Below are 19,543 nucleotides of genomic sequence, written 5' to 3'. Positions count from 1 at the left end.
AACAACTACAATGATAATACCTACGCATCAAAAATGCATTAAAAACTCCAATAAATGGTAAGCGAGAACTGTACTCTGATAATTTTTTGCAAACCTGCAGCCGTTCAAATGCAACATTGGTTAGTGTGCTGCTTTTCTGCAGTGACAGACGCGCAAAAAAGCTCTCGGCCTAAGGAGGCAGCTATAGCACTTGATTTAATGTTTCAGAAATAGACCTCTTCCGCCCCCTTTGCGGACCGCTTCCTTCTGCAGCGGCCAGAAGGACAAAGACAGAACCGACGTGGCGACTCCAGGTAATTAATGGGAATTGCCATCAAGCGTAGCGAACTGCCTACAAGCCTCAAATGTATACTTTCAAAAGCATACTGAAAATATTAGTTATTTTGACCTCACACGCTCCTTCCGGTGTGGGCATCCGTGAGGTCCCCAAACAGCAGTTGGGCAGAACTATCCACGTTCCTTCCTTCGCTGCCGCTCAACGGCTAAGAACTCTGGTGGTCGCAGGCGAGCGGTACAAGAAATGTATCTCCAGGAAACCTAGGAGCTTTAGAAATAACAACCCTCTTTTACAAAAGTGCTGATTTCTACTGCTGGGATTTTGTGCTAGTTTGTTTGCTTTAAATACCATCATAATCAAAGCAAGTAAGAATGCACGTAATTAATTTTAAAGTGCAAACACCACCCACGATCTTAAGATGCTATGTTACTATGCTATGTGACAGTTAATGCTTCCCGTTAAGGAGAACCACGAGACCCCTTTCAACGTGTTCTGAGACAAAATGGTTTTCTGAGCTTGCCTTGGCATTTCAATTTCTATTCAATTAGCTACTTATACAAACACGCGAATGTACACGGAAACACATCGTCTACCTTAAAAAAAACCAGGAGATATTACAATACCTGATCGTCAACAAACTTAACGAGTGCTGCCATAGGGTTGGCTCCTGGAAAAAGAATAAATACCGGTGCTGCGCAAGAGAGGCTGTCAGAAAACACTTGACAAATCAAATGGAGAAGGCATGACAAACTGATGGCCCAGGTGGTAAATGATGAATTTCTGTGCCGTTGGCGTTATCTAAATAAAGAAACAAAGAAATCTGAATGTCCAGTTGATTTGCAAGCATTACTACGCCACTTCAAACAGTTTACTATAAGCCACAAGGAGAGTATTGCTACACCAACAACAAAGCACCGATTCAGTCCCAGAGAAATAACTTAACGTGTATGAAATGACACCAAAATAATCTTGTAATGAAGACGCACCCTGCAGTGGCTGAAATAACTGACCCTCGATATCATTTCCGCCCTGCATCTGAACAGAGTAACGTGAGGATGCGAGGATGGGGAAGCCCACCCGCGTGCGTATTATCTATATTACAAAAAGCATTTCACCTTTTAAATACTTCCATTGCACTTGTTTCAAAAAACATCGTACCCTGCTTTGGCAAACGACAACACAAAATGATATCCTTTACTTCTTTTTTTTTTTTTTTTTTAAATTTATTTTACTTTATTTTATTTTTATCCTTTACTTTACTATGGTAAAGTAAGTGCAACACCACACACAATACCACAAATAACAAATAGTTCTTAAGAAAACCGTTTGAAACTTAATCAATTGTAAACATCGACAGGCACATTTCTCTTATAAACCACCATTTGCTTTCTTTCTCTTGACTAATATACCTTAAAACACACTGAATATTGCATGATTACCAACTCATTGTTACAAAAATCTAACAGCATCAGCAAACAACACAAGATTTTAACCCCTTAACTTGAAATTCAGGTAATCCTAAACACTTCAAAAACACCAGTACTGGTTCAACCCCTTTTGTTGCAACCTGTATGTTTTTAAGACCTTTTGTATGAACTCTACACAAAACTGTTATGTTTCTATAAGCTTTTCACTCACGTTTTCAACAAAACATAAAAGCAATGTAATAATAAATACACTCATACATAAAAAAACCACATTACTTTCACTTTATAAAAACACAGTAAGAAACATTACATACCTAAAACAAAAGCAGACCTGTTTCCCACTCTTCACGCTCCTGCTCTCACTAATCTGTTCTCGCTTACTTTAAAGCTGCCCTGCTTCACAGGTGTAGTGTGTCACCAATTAGGAAAACACCTTAAATTGGAAACCTGGGAAGATGGGAGCTCTGACATACGCTCCCTACAGCCTGCACTACTGCAGACACTTCTAAAGGACCTCCTTTCAGCTTCACAACTTCAGAAACGCAAGGTTATGTATTTAGTTTGCTGATCTACCTTCAATTTTTTGTGTTCCAAACTTATGGTTACTTTGTGTATTATGTTACATATCTACTTGCAGATTCTCTTTTTGCAGATAAGCCGAGAAGACTATTTGACTACATGCAGCGGGAAGGATGAAGTAGTGATATGATTACTATTTGAATCTAATATCAAAAGGTAAAATCGTCTTAGGTTTAGCAAACTTAATGCTTACATCCTTGCAGGCTTCAACTTGAGGACTAAAAACAAGAGACCTCGCTTCTATTTTGGCAAACGTATTGAACGACTAGGTTAAATCTCATCTAAGCCATGCTAAAAGAATCCTCTAAGAGATGAATCTTGATAGCTAAAACAAACTTGTTTTTCAGGTTTTTTTACTAGATGCCATTCTAAATTGGCAGGAAACTGTAGTTCTCAACTCACACAGCTTATATGTAAGATTTTTCTGTAGCTATGGCCTTGCGCAATATTTTTTTTCCAGGAGAAAAAATAAATATTCTTAACTACAGCAGATTCCATGCACAGATACTGGAATGCTTCTGCAGGTGCGCTAGCTAATCTCTGAAAAAGCTGAAGTACTCAAATAGCCTGCTAATAAACACCTGCATAGACATCTGCTCCCTGGACCTGATTGTTCCTTGTTCTTTTCCTAATTGATGTGCCCGCTTGCAGCTCTCGCTCTTAAAGCTCCTTGTTCAGCTGGATCTGTGTGGATACATACGGTGGGGAAAGACGTTACCGAAAGTTCTCTGCGAAGGTTCAATGGGAGCGCGAGATGCGTGTTGGGTGAAGTTCTGAACTTCTGAACTGTGTCTCGCAGATGGCGAAGGCGGGCTTTATCTGCTGCCAAAGCGCAAATGAACAGGATGTGGCAAAAAGTTTCTTTGTCTTGATAGAACTGGAGGGCTGGGAACCTAACGATGACCCACGGTAAGCGCTGGCTTAACCATGTTCTTTAAATATTTCTGTAAATCTCCTTGACAACGCCCCCTTATTTATGACAAAACTAACAAATTTTCTAGCATTTCCCTAAACTGAAGCCTACCGAAAGTTTATCCTATCTGATATCTTGACACTCGTGCTAATTATACTCTATACGATTTTTCATTTCTCCTTTTCCATCCGAAGAGAATGTTTTTGATTTGGCAAGCAGAAAATGATTTCTATCAATGCTGTGATGTCAGTCTAGATCTTGTCTCGCGCTGTGTCTCGCTCATGGTTCACGCAACTGGTTTTTACCTAACATTGGCTGAATTATAATTCAGATGTTATCTGCGAAATGCCTCCTCTGCCCATAGACAGAAATACGGAAGAAACCTGTCTGCTTGTTACACATCCAATTTTCCTGGTTTTAATACCAGTTCTTGTTCTGGGCTTACATTGCAGGGAGGAACACACCAAACGTCGTAGCTGTAGATTTTTACCTCTTACTAAGCCGTTTGATGATCTGACAATGGACAAGTACTACATGCTGGAGATGATGCGGCTAAGAACCTTCCTGGTAAATGTTAACTAATGTTAACTGGTAAATGTTAAATGCAAAATGTGAAGCTGAACTATTTAAAAACAAACAAACAACAACAACAACAAAAAAACCACTACTCTTTTTTTTTTCTTAAGACAGTTGAACGCTAGCGAAAGAATGATAGTGTAATGCCAGAATGGGATTAACTTAGAATCGATAATTAAAATGCCTTATTTACTAAGTAACCTGTGCCTCTAGCCCTTTTAAGCCTAGTTTACTGTCTAGCTTCTGGAAGAAAACTTAGTTTCGTTCCGATTGTTCACCCTACAACCCATTACAGTAGAAAAATGAACTTGGGTGTGTGATAGTAATTCCCGGAAACTACAATTAGCAGCTCTATCTTTTCTCAGAGGGAAGACACCTGACAAAATAAGACTTGGTCGGACTGCTGCTTTTTGTCTCTAGCATCATAGAGAATCGCTGTCTAATTATGCTGTCAGGCTTTAAAGCGTCTTTCGAATGAGTCACAGTTCCCGCGTTCTGATCGTCCCTACGGTATTTGTGCGGGCGGTGCTGTCGATGTATACCGAAGCACGCTTATCTGAGCTTCTTTAGTTAATGGCCTTTGATATGCCATCTCTTAATTCTATGGATAATAACAGAGAAAGAAGAGAGGCGAACTCTCTGATGGGGCGCGCTGATTGTGCCCCTTATTTGTCATCTGAGATCTTTGTGGCTTTGCGCAATAGATCTTTATCTTGCTTGTAAGGTCTCATATTGAAAATATATCTGGTGGCTGTCAAGATTACATCAAGAATAAATAGCGCTCAAATAGCTAAAAATAGCAGCTGTCCGCTTTACTGGAAGCAGTCCCATACCTCAGAAGCTGGGCTAATTGTATAAAGTTATTACCTAAACATACTTGAACTACAACTAAATTGAAGACTCGCTCCCCGATGCTACTTAAAGCGTAGCTAAACAACGGGCTCGCAATTTACAAGTTTGCTAAATATATTTAAAAATAAAAGTTGCTGAACTGAACCCTGCTGGCGAGGCTGGTGGAAGAGTTTCTGAATCGGATGGTGATGCGTACGAATCACCTGACGGACTGCTGTGCACCATTCAGACAATGGTAGCGCTCGTAAAAAGCATACTTCTAAGCTAAGATTAGTAGCGGATAAATGACCTCTTGAGGATCTAAGTTCTGCACTCTAAATTGGACAGTTAAGTTACTCATCTGAAAATCTCAATCTTTTGCTTTGCTGTAAGTGCAAAACCAGCAGAAGCGTAATATGCCTTTGAAGAAGAAGTTGCTGTGACTAGGAAGCGTCTCGTAGCTAACTTTGTCTCCAAACATCGATATACCCCACGGGCACCAGCACCCGTCACAGCCGATCAGACTTGCCAACCTTCTGAAAGCTCATAGGATGAGTCCAGAAGTTGAATATGACTCTGACTTTTTTTTCTATTTATATGGTAAAAATATTTTTATTCTGGTGCAAATGCTAATATTAAGCTGAATGGCAGTTTGAGGAAGCGCAGAGGATTTCTTAATAGGCTCTCTAGAGCAGAAGTAGTAACTGACCTATTTCTCTCTTAAGCAAAACGCTTTGTCACGGCGAGGCGTGAGCTAATACTAGACCCGATTACCTCTGAATGTACGATAAATACGTAAGCGATACTTTGATTTTGCTTTTCCTGGGCTGACTTTTGAATAAAGATGACTAATGGTGAGTACCTGTTGCGAGCTACGCTTTATTTGAGCCTTCGTGCCAGACGCTCGCAATGGTCCTGAATCAAAACGCTCTCCGTCGAACAAAATGGATCTGGGTGGCTGCAGTAATTACTACTTCACAGTCTACGCTACTGTTAAATTATCTTCCTATGCTGGTCTAATTGACCTTGGATAGCGACGTTGAAAACTTATATATGCCACGTTGTCAGACATAATAAAAAGGGAAGTCACTAGGCTCCTAAGATGACCTTGAGCTGGAAAAGCTCAGGAGATTTGTGTGTATGCAGTGAAATGTTTAAAAAAAAAAAAAAAAAAAACCCAAAACCTTAATGCCTATCCTTCTGCGTTGAGAAGTCTGCTCGTTACGCTTCTCTGGGAGGAGACGTGGCAGGTCTAGACTAACCAAAGGTATGTTCAGTGTCCTATCCTTATGTACGTAAAAGCTAGGGTAAAGATGGAAGCGAGGGTACGTTTGGAATGACGGCATTTATCTGACTGTGACTTTTACCTGGCGAACAGACTACCTCAGGGTGAACTTTCAGCATCGTACCACTTCTGCTTCTCTCCCCCATCTTGCTGTGAATGAAGCAAGCGCCTGCGTAGCGCTTAGCTGCCTGCTGGGGCTAAACCGCAGCCGCTCGGTTGCAATGCATACTTGAAAATGCTTTTTGTTTCTAAAATACACGCGGGGTTTTTTGAATAAGGCAGTAGCTTTGTACTTACCTTGTCAGGTCGCACACAGTGAAGGACGAGCATCCTTTGGAATTCACCCAACTTTTCTCGCCTCTCTGCCGGAAAATCCTTGTGCTGAGGATCCTAAAAACATATGTATTTCAGTCGTATCAAAAGCATATCCACGTGTAATTGTCTAACAATTGTTCTGCACTGAGAAAATAGTTCTGATTATAGACATTAACACGTTTAAGCATTACACTTCCTCGCTGTAATTACCCTTGAGCTTAGTTTCACAAATGAATTAATGTGCTGATCGCTTGGACTAATAGAACCAGCAAAAGGGTGATGAATTGCTTCCAAATCAGATAAAATCAAGCGTGACATCATTTAATTAATTTCGAGGCTGGCGGGGAGGAGAAAGGGGGTCAGCGTGATGCTGGAAAGTAGCGTATTTCTCCCCTAGAGATATATTTGGAGACAGAAAAAGGCAAACAGGAGGATGGGGAAGGGGAAGATGCACACCAGGTGAGAACGGTGCTGACATTTCTGGATGAGAGCATGCAGCAATGCGTGGCCAACACGTGCCGCCCACCCCACTCTGAGGTTGAGTTGATCTCCACACTTCAGGGTCTGTACATAATCCGTTCCCTCAGCCTCTCTGGGGTCACCGCTTCTCTGCCCTTCGCTGTGTTCCCATGCAGGGACAAGGCTGCAGTGGGGAAGGAGCCAGTACCCCCAGTTACCTCCCTTGGCTTCTCCCTGCGCTACCGCCGGATTCCCAGTCATTTTTATTTGAAGGAGACAAAAGGGATCGATGGAGAGGACGCAGTGGGACTCTGGACCGCTGCTGCTATGAACAGGCTCTCTCAAATTAGAGCCTCCCATGGGAAAGCTGCTTACCTGTAATGCTGCACTGGAACCTGTGCCAGTCAGGGGTCAGGCACAGCTCTGTCCTTGTAGCCCTCCGTAGGCATTCATCACCAATTTCAGGCTTTGCCTCATGCAGAAATCCTGTACAAAGAGCCACTGAGAGAGAAGGCCATATAATTCAAAGGTCCCTGTGACAGCTCACACTCAGAGCTGACTTCTGCAAAGTGAATGCAGCCCAGCTTTTTATACGCACACACACGGCGATACAAACTTCACAGAGACATACGGCCCTGGCCTTAAGCCAGCTCAAAACGTATGGTAGCAATGCACACGCACAGACATACATCCCTTGCCTGGAGCCGAAGGGACCGTCATCTCTTCTGAGCGTACACCGTGGCAGTCACTGCAGCGGAAAGGAGCTCTGCTGTTGGCAGCCGAGCAGTCTGAACCCAGGTCTGTGTCACGCAGGGACTCGCACACCTAAAATTTGCCTCTACTTCAGTCTCCAGCAGTAGAAGCAGGAAGGAAATAACTTCGAATCATAGAATGGCCTGCGTTGAAAAGGACCACAAAGATCATTTAGTTTCAACCCCCTGCTATGTGCAGGGCCGCCAACCAGCAGACCAGGCTGCCCGGAGCCACGTCCAGCCTCGCCTTGAATGCCTGCAGGGACGGGGCATCCGCAACCTCCTTGGGCAACCTGTTCCAGCGCCTCACCACCCTCTGCGAGAAAAACTTCCTCCTGATATCCAACCTAAACCTCCCCTGTCTCGGTTTGAAACCATTCCCTCTCGTCCTATCGCTATCCACCCAAAATGCTCAGGTGTGGAAAGCCTAATGAAATGCTCGCAGAGAAGGGGCCCCCCTGAGCGCCTCGCGGGGCTCTTGGGCAGCACGAGAATGTCACGGCGTTCTGGAAGTGCAAGAAAGGGATTTGCTTTTACACCGTGACATTTGCCAAACAATTAAGGTGAAGAGCAACGCACTATAATCACTTTTAGTATTAAATACACGCTGTAAAAATAAATGTTTAAAAGGCATTCTTTGCTCTTTTTTTTTTTTTTTTTTTTTTTAATGAGCACAGGACGTGTTGTTTTGCACATCGGTATAAGAACCCTTGCAGCTAGGATCATAAGATTCAATTCTAATTGTGTAATTATTACCAGGGTCTTGCTTCTTCTCCCATTATGCATTAAGTGGAGAGATCCAGAAACAAAAGGATGTGAGCTTTCCCAGCTTAACGGTTGTTTGCAGGATTTGTAGTGCAGGTTTCTTATTTTTCTTCCGTCGCAGCTTAGCATTGCCTGAGAAATTAAAACAGATAAATAAAACGGCATTATGCACCCACTGCTCAACCGAAAGGAGTGAGGACTTTGGAGGCCCCGGTTGGTCCTGATTGCAAACCAAGCCATCACCTAATTCCCCACCAAAACTAGCTCCCCGAGGCAGAAACCTATTGCAGTAACTGGATTTAGTATCACCACCCTTTGAGGTCAGTGCAACACCTTTACAGCTGTACAACACGCTGGCCCAATCATAAAAGACACACATGGCTTGCCCCTGGCCTCTGGACTCAAAGCGTATGGAAGGATGCTTGACCTAGGGCGCTAGTCCATTCGGACCTGTGGTCATGTCCTAACCCAGCTCCTTACAACAGGTATTTCTATACGGGGGGCTGCCTTAGCAACTCTAAGAGGAGATGTCCCTGGAAGACGATTTTCACCTACAGGGATGCCGTCATCTGAATGCAAAGCCCTCGCCTTGCGCGTGTTACCAACAGGGTTTGCATTTCTGCCTGCGGTACGTTAATATTCATGTATTTGCCTGCTGCCAGCCTTGGGAGCAAGCGGTGTCCTCTAACTGCAATTTCAGCCTGGTCAAGGTAACTGACCTCTTTCATTAAGTGCTCTCCAAATTTCCAATCTGTCCACGAACGTAAAAAATCTGCACTAATTACAGGCCTGTCAGGAGGCCAAAAGTGCAGAGGGGAAATAAGGGGGCTTCTGGGCGCTATTTAAAGGCACAGCACAACACCAGCAAGGTTTTGGGCTTGCGCTTCACGCCCTGTCCTGCTCTCTGCTATCCAGGCAGGGTCATTTGAAAACAGAGCCCTAAATTTGACGGTGGCTGCAGTAGGGGGCAGTGCCTCTGCCTCCTGTGGGCACAGGGGAGCCCCACGTGTATGATGTAGTAACGCACCAAACGATGTGCGTGCATCACAAATAGTGTATAAAACATAATGGCTTATTGATACAACACGTGTCGCTGGACAAGCGATACGAGCTTTTTCCCTTCTATACCCTTTTTAATAAGCACATTTTGAAATTCACTGACCTTTTTTCCTTTTTCTTTTCTCTTTCCTATGTTCCCTGGCTTTATGTAGAAAGACCCCATCAATGTGAAGTGGAATGTAATGCGGTTTATTACCGCTAACAAGAGAATGGCCCATAACTCTGAAGAGACAAAGCCTCAAGTGAGCTATGAAGGTCATTTTCTAGCATCCAGAAAAGGAATGAAATACTGACAGTGCCACGCTTCCCATTTTGGAGACAATGTGGGCTGCTTTTAGCTCCCTCGTAATACAGGGTAAAAATGAAGATTTTTCTTCTTTCAGACCAAATTTCAGACGGTCAGTCCTCCCTGCCTCAGAGGAAATGAAGATGGGTATCCATCTGCATTTCCCAGCACTATTTACAGCCCTCTGGATGTGCTGGTTGGCACGTTCACTTCTCTGGGAGACGCGAAGCCCAGCCTGCACATGCAGCCACTGCCTCCCCCCTGCGCCCAGACACCTCAGCAGGTGAAGGCTCACACGACAGACTCTCAGACTCAATGAGTACACGGTTACCACTACAGCTGTATAAAACACCGATGATTGAGAAGCTCATGGTCTTCTCTGGGGTAAGCAGAGAGCGGCCACGTAAACCCACCGGCAGCCGCGTTAGGCTTGGAAGTGAAAAGCACGCAGCAAACAAATGCAGAAATGCACAGTGGGGTCCCTGGGCTGACCGTAAGTAAGCAGTGAGCTCTGCTTGCAAGCACATGGGAGCCCGCAGGGAATCGGCACTGAACATACTACGTATTCACAGCTGAATAACTCTTCCAGGCTCTGATCTCGCTGCTAACAGACAAGGAAATATACATCCTTCTGAGGCACAAAGCTGGTAAATGGCCTTAACCCCGCTTAAGTCAACATGTGGACTGATGCAGACGGGTAAAGGATGCGACCCCACCTGTTTCCTTGGGATACCGCCCATGTCCATGGACACCCATGTCTTATTACTAACTAGTTCATCACTAACTGACGAACGAGCAGCAGCTTTGCCGCTGACTGCAATTTGTCTTTCCTACTCGAGGTGCCAAATGTCATCCTAGCAATGCATAAGCAACAACACCCAGGCACAGCCTCAAGATTGATACTTAATGATGCACAGAAAATGGTGCTGTTTGTGAACCCTGGCCCCGAACTCCGAGACCTTCTTCCAAGACAAACTCGGCACGTTCTCGTCAGCACTATTTCATCCCATTAGTTGTAAAGAATAATTTCTTTTTTATCCCCAAGGGAGGGGAAGAGACGATCACACCGCTCAGCTGAAGCCAAGAAAGTCATTTAGGAAGAACAGGTCCTTGCATCACACGGTCAGAACAAGACCACTAGTGCATGAGTGCTAACGTCATCAGAAGCCTGAGCAAGATAAACAAACCCAAAAAGGGCAGAACGGAACTGCTCTGGATCAGCATTTTGATGCTCTCCTGGAAGACCTGACCCACTGAATCTGAGTTTTAAACTAATTCCCCTGGCGGAAGGCAGGACCCAGCTGCAGCCTCGGAGTAACAATCCATAGTGTCATGTCCTGCCGGTCCAGAGCTGCACCGTGCTCAGCCCGGACTGGGCTGAAAAGCGCCTACAGTTCTCTAGAGCAGGAGGAAATGCGAGAGAAACCACTCTGATTTTCTAAATAAGCAACAATGCCGCAGAGCGAAAAAAGTCATTTTGTCCCCGGTGTATCCAAACCCATCCTCCTTTCAAAAAGCACTGCCCCTCCCCAGGAGCTACCTGGGATTTCCCTCTCTTCTGCAAGTGTAGGCTGAGATCTAATTTAGCAGCAATATAATACAGGAAAAAAAAAAAAAAAGGAAAAAAAAAAGCATTAACTTCCTACAAAATGTTGCTCATTATGGATCCTAGCCTGCCAACACTATGAGACAGGCGTGGGAAATATTTCCAGTACACAATAACACTGCTAACTTATTGACTTGTCAAAGCTGGGCACGTTGTATATTTGCTTTTAGACACTGATAGGCAGTGATTTTCATACTTAGTCTATACTTGCACTTCTATCCACCCGCAGTAAAGTTCCTACAGGTATTGACCCAGTATCGCAAATCTGTCAGAATTGGGAACTACCTTGTTAAGCACTGAAACTGGTATGTTCCTCTGTTTGTGACAGCTCTTTGGCACGTCCCCTTAGTGCAGAAGAAGCCAAACAGATCCAGAGAGCATTTATATTTGCATTTCTGTATGCTTATGCTGTTTGCAGAGCAAAGCAATTAAGCACCGTGCCTTTGCCACTGAGCACCCAGACTGCACAGATGAAACAGAACAGCATGTACCTGAGCAATGGCTCGCCGGCCCTGTGTGACGCAGCTCTCAGCTGCAGCCCTCCAGCAGGGCACAACGCCAGCACTGGTAGTGCCACAGGGCACCGGAGCGGGACCTGTGCCCCAGGATCCTGCACCAGCTTCCGAGGTGCTGGGACGCGCAGCTCTAGGCCTGCTGATGCTGGATGAGGTGGCGGTGCAGAGTGCGCCAGAGCGCGGGAGCTCACGTTTGGACTCCGGTGACCTGAGAGCGGTGCCCCAATGCTGTGAGTTGCCTTTCTTTACTAATGTGTGGCACTTCCCTGATTATTATTACCGTTCTGAACCACCCAGATCTGTCAATCTAATGGAGATATATGGACAGTAAAAACATGCACCGGAAAACTACTGGCAGGTTGTGTAAAACGACCAGATTTAATCAGCTGATAAATTATTCACTCCAATTGAGAGTAAAACATACTATTTGAGCCTGTTTATAGATGTCTGATTTGTGCTAGTGATTTCCCATCGCTTTATTATGTTTGCTAACACATCATGAAATACACACTGCTATGCAGTTTCCAAGGGTTTCTGCAAAGAGCTAAGCTGCCAGCACAACAGGAATTTCATTCGAGGGAAGCCCTTACGCTGCCAGGACCCTGAGGGTCCTGCGCTGCACTCCTGCCAGGCACGACTGCGGCTGTAACAAAGCACAGGCATGGGGCTGGGCTGGCTGCAGCCAGCTCTCGGGGGAGTTGCTGGTGACAGCACAGGGGACTCAGCAGACACTGCATCATTCTGGTCAGCGTCACCAAAACAGCAGCAAACACGGGCAGCACAATGAAGAAAATCCCTGGCTCCATCATCGTAACCCACAGTACGCCAGGCCCACGGCCTGTCTTGAAGAAAGACTTGCGCTTCAGCATGCCCCAGATCTTTATTTTGAGGGGGTTCTGGTGTTGCTTCAAAGGTATGCAGCAATACACATCCCATCTGCTGAGCCACAGGTGCTCCGCCCTGGGCGGCAGGAAAGAAGCCAGAACCTAAACAGAGCTGGATGGCACCGGTCTGCCGGCCAGGTTTGGTACCAAACCCATCCTGGTGCACGATCCCAAAGAGCACTGAGTAGGCAGCCTCGACAGCCATCCTAATAAACCACATTTAAACATCCAGCACTGCTGCGGGGTCCCCTGTCACATACCTATCCCTTCCCTGGTCTCCCTCCCCACCGCGCAGAGGCCCTGGCTCCAGTCCATCTCCTTTCTCTGCTGGAGGCAATCACCTCCCTGTGCAGTGCAGGCTTCACCCATTTCTATTTCTGCCAGGAAAGACACCCAGCTGAGCTGTAACCGTGTAATGCCAATGAAAAGCCCCACGCAAGAACGGGCTGAGAGCTGGAGAGGGAAGGCAGGGAAGTCTCCAACACTGAGGCTAGCTGGAGGTACCAGTGCCCTTTTGGACCCTCAGCAAGACGTGCACACACACTTTATATCTACCAGGAACAAACCTGCTGAAGGTGAGAGGTAAATCAGCTGCTGCAAGACAGGCAGACAAAAGCCCAGGTGCAGCCCCGCAGCAACCTGCTGGGGAGCCGTGTCCCTGCACCACTTTCAGCCCTGGATGCCTTGGGGTGCCCAAAACCTGCCGTGCTCCCCCCTCCACAGGTCCAAGCCCCTCTCCCGGTATCATGCTAATGCCATAAAGGAGGTGGACGGAGCAGGGAAGGCAGGGAGAACCTTTTGTTAAGACTGCGGAAATTTTCAGTAAAATGAAAACAAATTGCTCTAAGTAAACCATTTGTCACAGTCTGATTACTCTGCTGCCACTCTGGGAACACCAATTTGTCATGCTAGATCAGGATAACAGCGGGCTGACTGTACGGAATGGCACGCTGCCTCCTGCTCTTGCTGCTTGCAATGAAAGAGGATGGTGGGGAGCTCTCGCAGCTCCTTCCCAGCACCTCGTCCCTCCCAACAGCACGCTTGACCCACGTTTCCCTTTCCTTGGCAATACCTGAGTCTCACCGGTTTGCACACGGAGTAATAAAAATAAACATGCGGAAGAAAGAAAAAAAAGCTGCTGCACGATGCACTAATTAGAGGCAGTGCTAAGCAGGCATTTAAAGAAGGAAGGTTAATGCGAGGCAGCGAGAGGAAAAGATCAGCCAAAATGCACAAAGCATGGGAAAGTTGCGGAAAGAATTCCGGTCTGAGAATTATAATCCCCTCGGCTTCCCCATCCAGAGCTAAGAAACAATTATCAGAGTCTCCCCTGCCAATGTCTCTGGAATTACGCGACGGTCTGTAACTCTGAAACAAAACAATTAACTCCGGCCCGCATAAAAGCAATCTTCCAGTCAACAACAACACGTCATTTTGGGTAAAAAGCCCCATTCGGTCCAAGACAAAATCTTTCATCCATTTCAAACTATCGAGAATTTTCTCCAAACCTTGGTTGGTCATCGTACCTTCGATATTAAAAACTTCTGACTTAACTGGAGGGAAAAGCCTTTAAAAATAACCTTTCGTGGGGACAAAAGGGAAGCTGTGACCACAGCTAGCAAATTCTCTCCGACATAAGCATTCCCCGTGCCAAACTCAGCGCTGCTACGGATGCTTATATGGCTCTGCAGCCCACCTTGACATTCACGATCTGTACGGAAGCAGGGTGACTAAAACCAGCGAGAGTCCCCCAAACCTACTGTCAGGCTCATAGGAATAGTACGTGGAGAGCGCAGCTTACCGAGACGCATGCTGGTGGTTGTGCTAAGAGAACTGAGCCCCTCCAAACCAGCTGTAGTGGTTATTCCAAATACATCAGAAAACTGATTCTGCTGTTTCTTGGTCCAACAACCACTTAACTCACATTCCTTATTTCAGTGCCCAGAGGCTCAGCAGAGCAGAGGGCACCCACAGACCCAATAATGTTCTGTACCATGCGTTTTGACGCACAAAGCTAACCAGACATGCAACTTGCTGTAGCAAGACTGCAGCTAATAGTCTTCTATGGGATGCGGTTCCTGCTGTAACAATTGAGATTCAAATTAGGCAACACAGAGCATGTTTATCGAAGGGCTTCCAGGGGCTGTAAACGTCAACATTGTCTTTAAGGAGCGTGATTTACGTTTTAAATTTGTCCTCAATGCCTGGCAGCGGCACTACACCCACGTTGCTCTCTCCACCAAGTGAGTGCTTGGGATGTGAAGGGAAAAAGGCAAAAACCAGTCCATTTTTCCGTTTTGGGAAGACGCTGAGACATAATTCAGAATTTACTCATCTGACATCTCCAGCGTCCTAAAATCATAACCCAGCCAGCTGTGATCGACCCAGAGGCAAACAGAATAGTGCGTGGAAAACTTCAGCTGCTCTCAAAAGCTGCTAGAAGCTGTGATTCCTAATTTTCTAGGACGGTTGTACCGATTAAACATATAGCATTTTAATGCAAGGATCAACAACCTCTGTGACCGCACACGAGAAGTAAGGAAGAAGATACCACCACCTCTACGGCAGACTCCGCCACCTTTGCCGTTTCCAGATAAGCCCATCCTGCGTAACAAAAAGAATTTTCAGGGCTCGACAACAGGCCCTACCGATTGAAGCGTCAATATGACTGCCTGTCAGATAGTTATACCTAAGAAGGGGATTGTATTTTCCTAAATCTTAATGGCTTTCTTAAGCCATTTTTTACAAAGTTGGCACTTTTCACTCAGGGGGATGAGCGTGAGTGGTTACTGCAGCTGACTTTTGTCTTACAGGAAAGAATGGCTAATTACCAATATTCCTTTAAGTCCTAATTAAACAGCGAGGGCTGGTTTCCTAATCCCACCTCTAGGTCAATTCTAGAAGACAGCAAACATCCAAATCGATGCAAGCAAAGCACTGGCGATACTGAGGGACTAGATCATGGCAGTGGGAAATCAAGCCATAAAGGGGATTTCTTTTGCTCCACAGAGACCATTAGCTATATGATGTTAGTCGCCAACATAACTCAGCAATTCACCTTCATCGTATTAGCAAAAAGCATCTGTCAACAGCTGAGCACAGACAGCTCTTGCAGTGAACACGCTGCAAGGTAATGGAGAGAGAAGTGCTCATAATTCAAAAGGCAGAAAGGCAGGTTCGGAGCGTGCTCCTCTATAGTTCAAAGAGTGTAAAGACTTTCCTCTTTATCATGGCTCTGCAAACTCCAATTGATCTGAAACCAACTTGCATTTTCTAAATGTTGCTGCTGCGTTTGAACTTCAGTGAAAAATCCATTTGCTAGAAATGAAAGTTGCCAATTAAAATCGGTCTGTTTATGTTGCTTTGGGGAGCCGAGGAGAGAGGGAAAGAAAGGAAAAGCCAAATAATTCATTAAGTGATCTATATGGTGCCACTACAGCTGGCAATTATAATTATCCTAATAAGACCTTCCTGCTTATATAAGCCCTTCCATTCAGGGATCTCAAAACACTTTGCAACCATTAACGATGTTAGCTTCATCACATTCCTGACCTCGTTTTACAGCAGAGGGAATTGAGGAAAAGAGAGAAAACAGCACAATTTTCTGTAACATATAGCTTTCATTTTGTAACCGCTTGTAAAGTTTATACTCGAAACTAAATCACATTTCAGAATCAGGGTCAGTTCTGAGCTCTTGAGCTGGCAGTCCTTGACACACAGTGAGTGCAGGAAAAAAAAAAGGAGAACACTGGTGAGAATTGTGTGAGCGGGGAAGGTCTATCTGCAAACCTTCTGCAAAGAGCCTTGGGTCGCTGAAATCTGTCACCCAGGCAACGTGGGAGACTCAAGCAGAGAGCTTCTGCCTCAAGCCCTTACACAAAACCATTCCCTTCCCTACCTCAAACAGCACGGACGCGTGGCATGGGCGCTTTCAGAGTCCATTTCCTCAAATCCACAGGTCTTGGTTCGGGCTCCGTCTCTGAAAGGAAAAATGACAAAGAATCAACATGAAATTTCAGGAAAAGAAGAAAAAAATGAAATAAGCAGTTGAATGCAATGTGCTGTTTACGTAGGAGAAAGCAGGGCTTCGATAGCAGTCACTACAGATTTCTTAAGAACAAATCGTGTCATACCAATATAATTTCTTGCTGTGAGAGAGTGATAGGTTTTGTAGGTAGAAGAACAGAAGCAGATGTAATACATCCTTAGTTTAGATACTGTTTTTTACTCCGTTCTTGTAGCTGAATTAAGGAAGAAAGGGAATTTCACAGGGCAGGAAGAACGCAAAAGTTAGGAAGCAGCACACGGAAAGGAGGTATCAGTGTTTCCCTGCCGAAACAGTGGGACAGACCCACATTTCACAGGAAGCTGCCCTGGTCCAGCACTACTGAACACTTAATTAACGATCTGGATGATGAAACGGAGAGCATGCTTATTCAGTCTGTAGATTTTGTAACCTGAGGAAGAAAGACACATTCTTTGAAGAATGGACCTGGAACGGACAATGATTTAACAAACGGGAGCTCTAGCCCCAAACACCAGGACGCTCCTGAAGAGGAATGGGACATGTTTTGCCTGCGAGGTACATGGAATCGTAGAATCATAGAATGGCTTGGGTTGGAAGGGACCCAAAGGGTCATCATGAAACAACCCTCCCGTTCTCTTCAATGGGGGAAAGGCCACGGCTGAAGCACCAGATTTGGGACCTGCATTTCTAGAAAACTGGTTGACCCCTGGAAGAGTTAAACAGAATGAGGATGCCAGCCCTGTCAGGGGTGTCCCAAAGCTTTCCTCTGCCAAAAGAGAAGAATTTTATCAGTGCAGATGACTCCTGAATCCACTGCAGAGAAGTCCAACCACACAAATTCTCCTTCGCGTGGCTTTTCTCCACCCAGTAGTATCCTTTTAAAAATGAAATTAACTTTCTTGCTCGCATATTGAAATTCCCTTCACAACCAGATGGCCAAATAACGTTAATACTAATTTTAATTCTGAAAAGCATACAAAAAAGGGAAAATTTTCTCATTATTAACGGAAGGAAAAACCTACTTAGCATATCTAAATGAAAAGTGTAAGATCTGTAACCCGTACAATAGCAATCCTGAAAAACCTACAAGATAGAATTTTTCTCTCGGGGCTTTTATCAAGGTAGTTATCCTAAGTTAAATGTGAAATCCACCCTGAAATCACTCTGAGAATTCTGTACTCACTTCTCTACTGTAAATAATCCCCCATGCGATACTAAACGCTCTCTGTTTATGACTCCATAACTCAGGCTGTGCCAGCAATTAGCATCACAGTGATAGCAGTGCTGCATTATTTAAGAGTTAGAGGAAGGTGCTGTCTGACTTGCTGGTGGGGCTGGGGTACAGAACCCGCTCACACTCCTGCTTATCGCTTCCTCAGCATCCACAGATCCCCGCTGACCGCAAACGAGGTAAAGACGAAGCACTTACTCATTGCAGTTTTGCTATGTTTCTGGATTCTTGGGTCTGACTTGGATATGATCTGAAGTTTGTCTGATCCCTCAGTGTCTGGGGCTAAGCTGTATTTCCCAAGAAATATATTTTGCAGATGATCTACAACCTGTAGAAGCTGTACAGAACTGTACAGCTTTAGCCCAAATTTTAATCTGTCTCCACCATTCCTCAATCATAGAAGTGGAGAAAAAGCGCTTTTAAAATGGTATTTTTGATGTCATACGAAAGGCGAGCAATCTCTAAATATGTGATTGAGCCTTCTCCCAGTGGAGCCAGAGTTAAAACTCTACGAGCAGGAGTATCAGTATAGCAACAGGCCTGAGCACTAACTCCAAAAGCAGTGCTGTATGCAGAGAGCATCCTTTGAAGTTTGTCAATTACAGCAGCAAACAACACAACATGAGAGCAGTAGGAGACGGGCACCAAACCCTTGGATGCATTTGTGGGGTGCAGAACAGCTGTAAGACTCAGGTTTGCTGAGGAAGAGGCTGAATGTGCGTCAATCATTTAACACCATACATTTACCAAAGGAACGGAGAGTACGTTGGGCAGATATCACATCCATTATTTACTTCCAATAAGCGTAGAAGTCTGACACCACAAGTCTGCATTAAATAAACACGCTTCTTTCCATATTCATTAACACAACTGCTATTTTCATCGCGCTAACGACATGAATTCATTACTACTGCACAGCGTCTGGGTACGTTACTGTGAAGCGAATTTTATGCACTGTTATTTGTAATCAAATTAGAGATTACAGGCAAACGAAATCCTAGAACTTGTTACGACAACTCTGTCTGGAGAAGACCCTGACATCCTTGTTTATGGATATTTTTGGGATGTGGTGAGTCTAAATTCCACCTCCAGCCCTCTCTGCAGCTGTCATTAATTTGCACTCTGCAGAAGTGTCATTAATTTGACACTTTTTTTTGGAAAAAAGTGTCATTAATTTGACACTTCTGCAGGACCAGAGGTGTCTGAAGCCAACAGAACAGTGGTTCAGGTGGGAACTAGCCAGGTAAACGTGGCCGCATAGACTGCGTGAAAGCTGCTCAGCATCTTGTCTTGGTATACGTAAACTTTGGTAAAAAAAAAGCCACAAGTGAAACCTAACGGCTTAACCAAATCCTGCTTGTCTGTAACCAAACAGCTGGGGAAACATTTCAGGCACCATCGATTCCAGGCATGCAAAGACATAAAGAAGCCCAATGGCCAAGGGATGACGCTACATAAATTCAGGCCACGTTAAACGTTATTTCCTTTTAATAGTGAGGAGGAATTAACCATTGGAACAATTGGACTGGGGACTTAATACAGTTACGTAGGCAGATCATCTGCATTTTAAAAACTCCATGCTAACTCTAAAAAGGTTCTCCAGTGAGCAGAGGACGCAATACTATGGGCTGTTTTATTCAGCAGGTCACTCAAAGACCACAGGGCACCACTGCTACCAGCTGTAATTTATGATGCTATGTAAAGACCTTTGGTTCTCCTACAACTGGTCCTCCTCTAGCAATGTATGAACTGTTGA

The sequence above is a fragment of the Tetrao urogallus genome (assembly GCF_951394365.1).
Source record: "Tetrao urogallus genome assembly, chromosome: 8".
In the NCBI taxonomy this organism is placed as follows: Eukaryota; Metazoa; Chordata; class Aves; order Galliformes; family Phasianidae; genus Tetrao; species Tetrao urogallus.
This window is presented reverse-complemented; position numbering follows the sequence as displayed.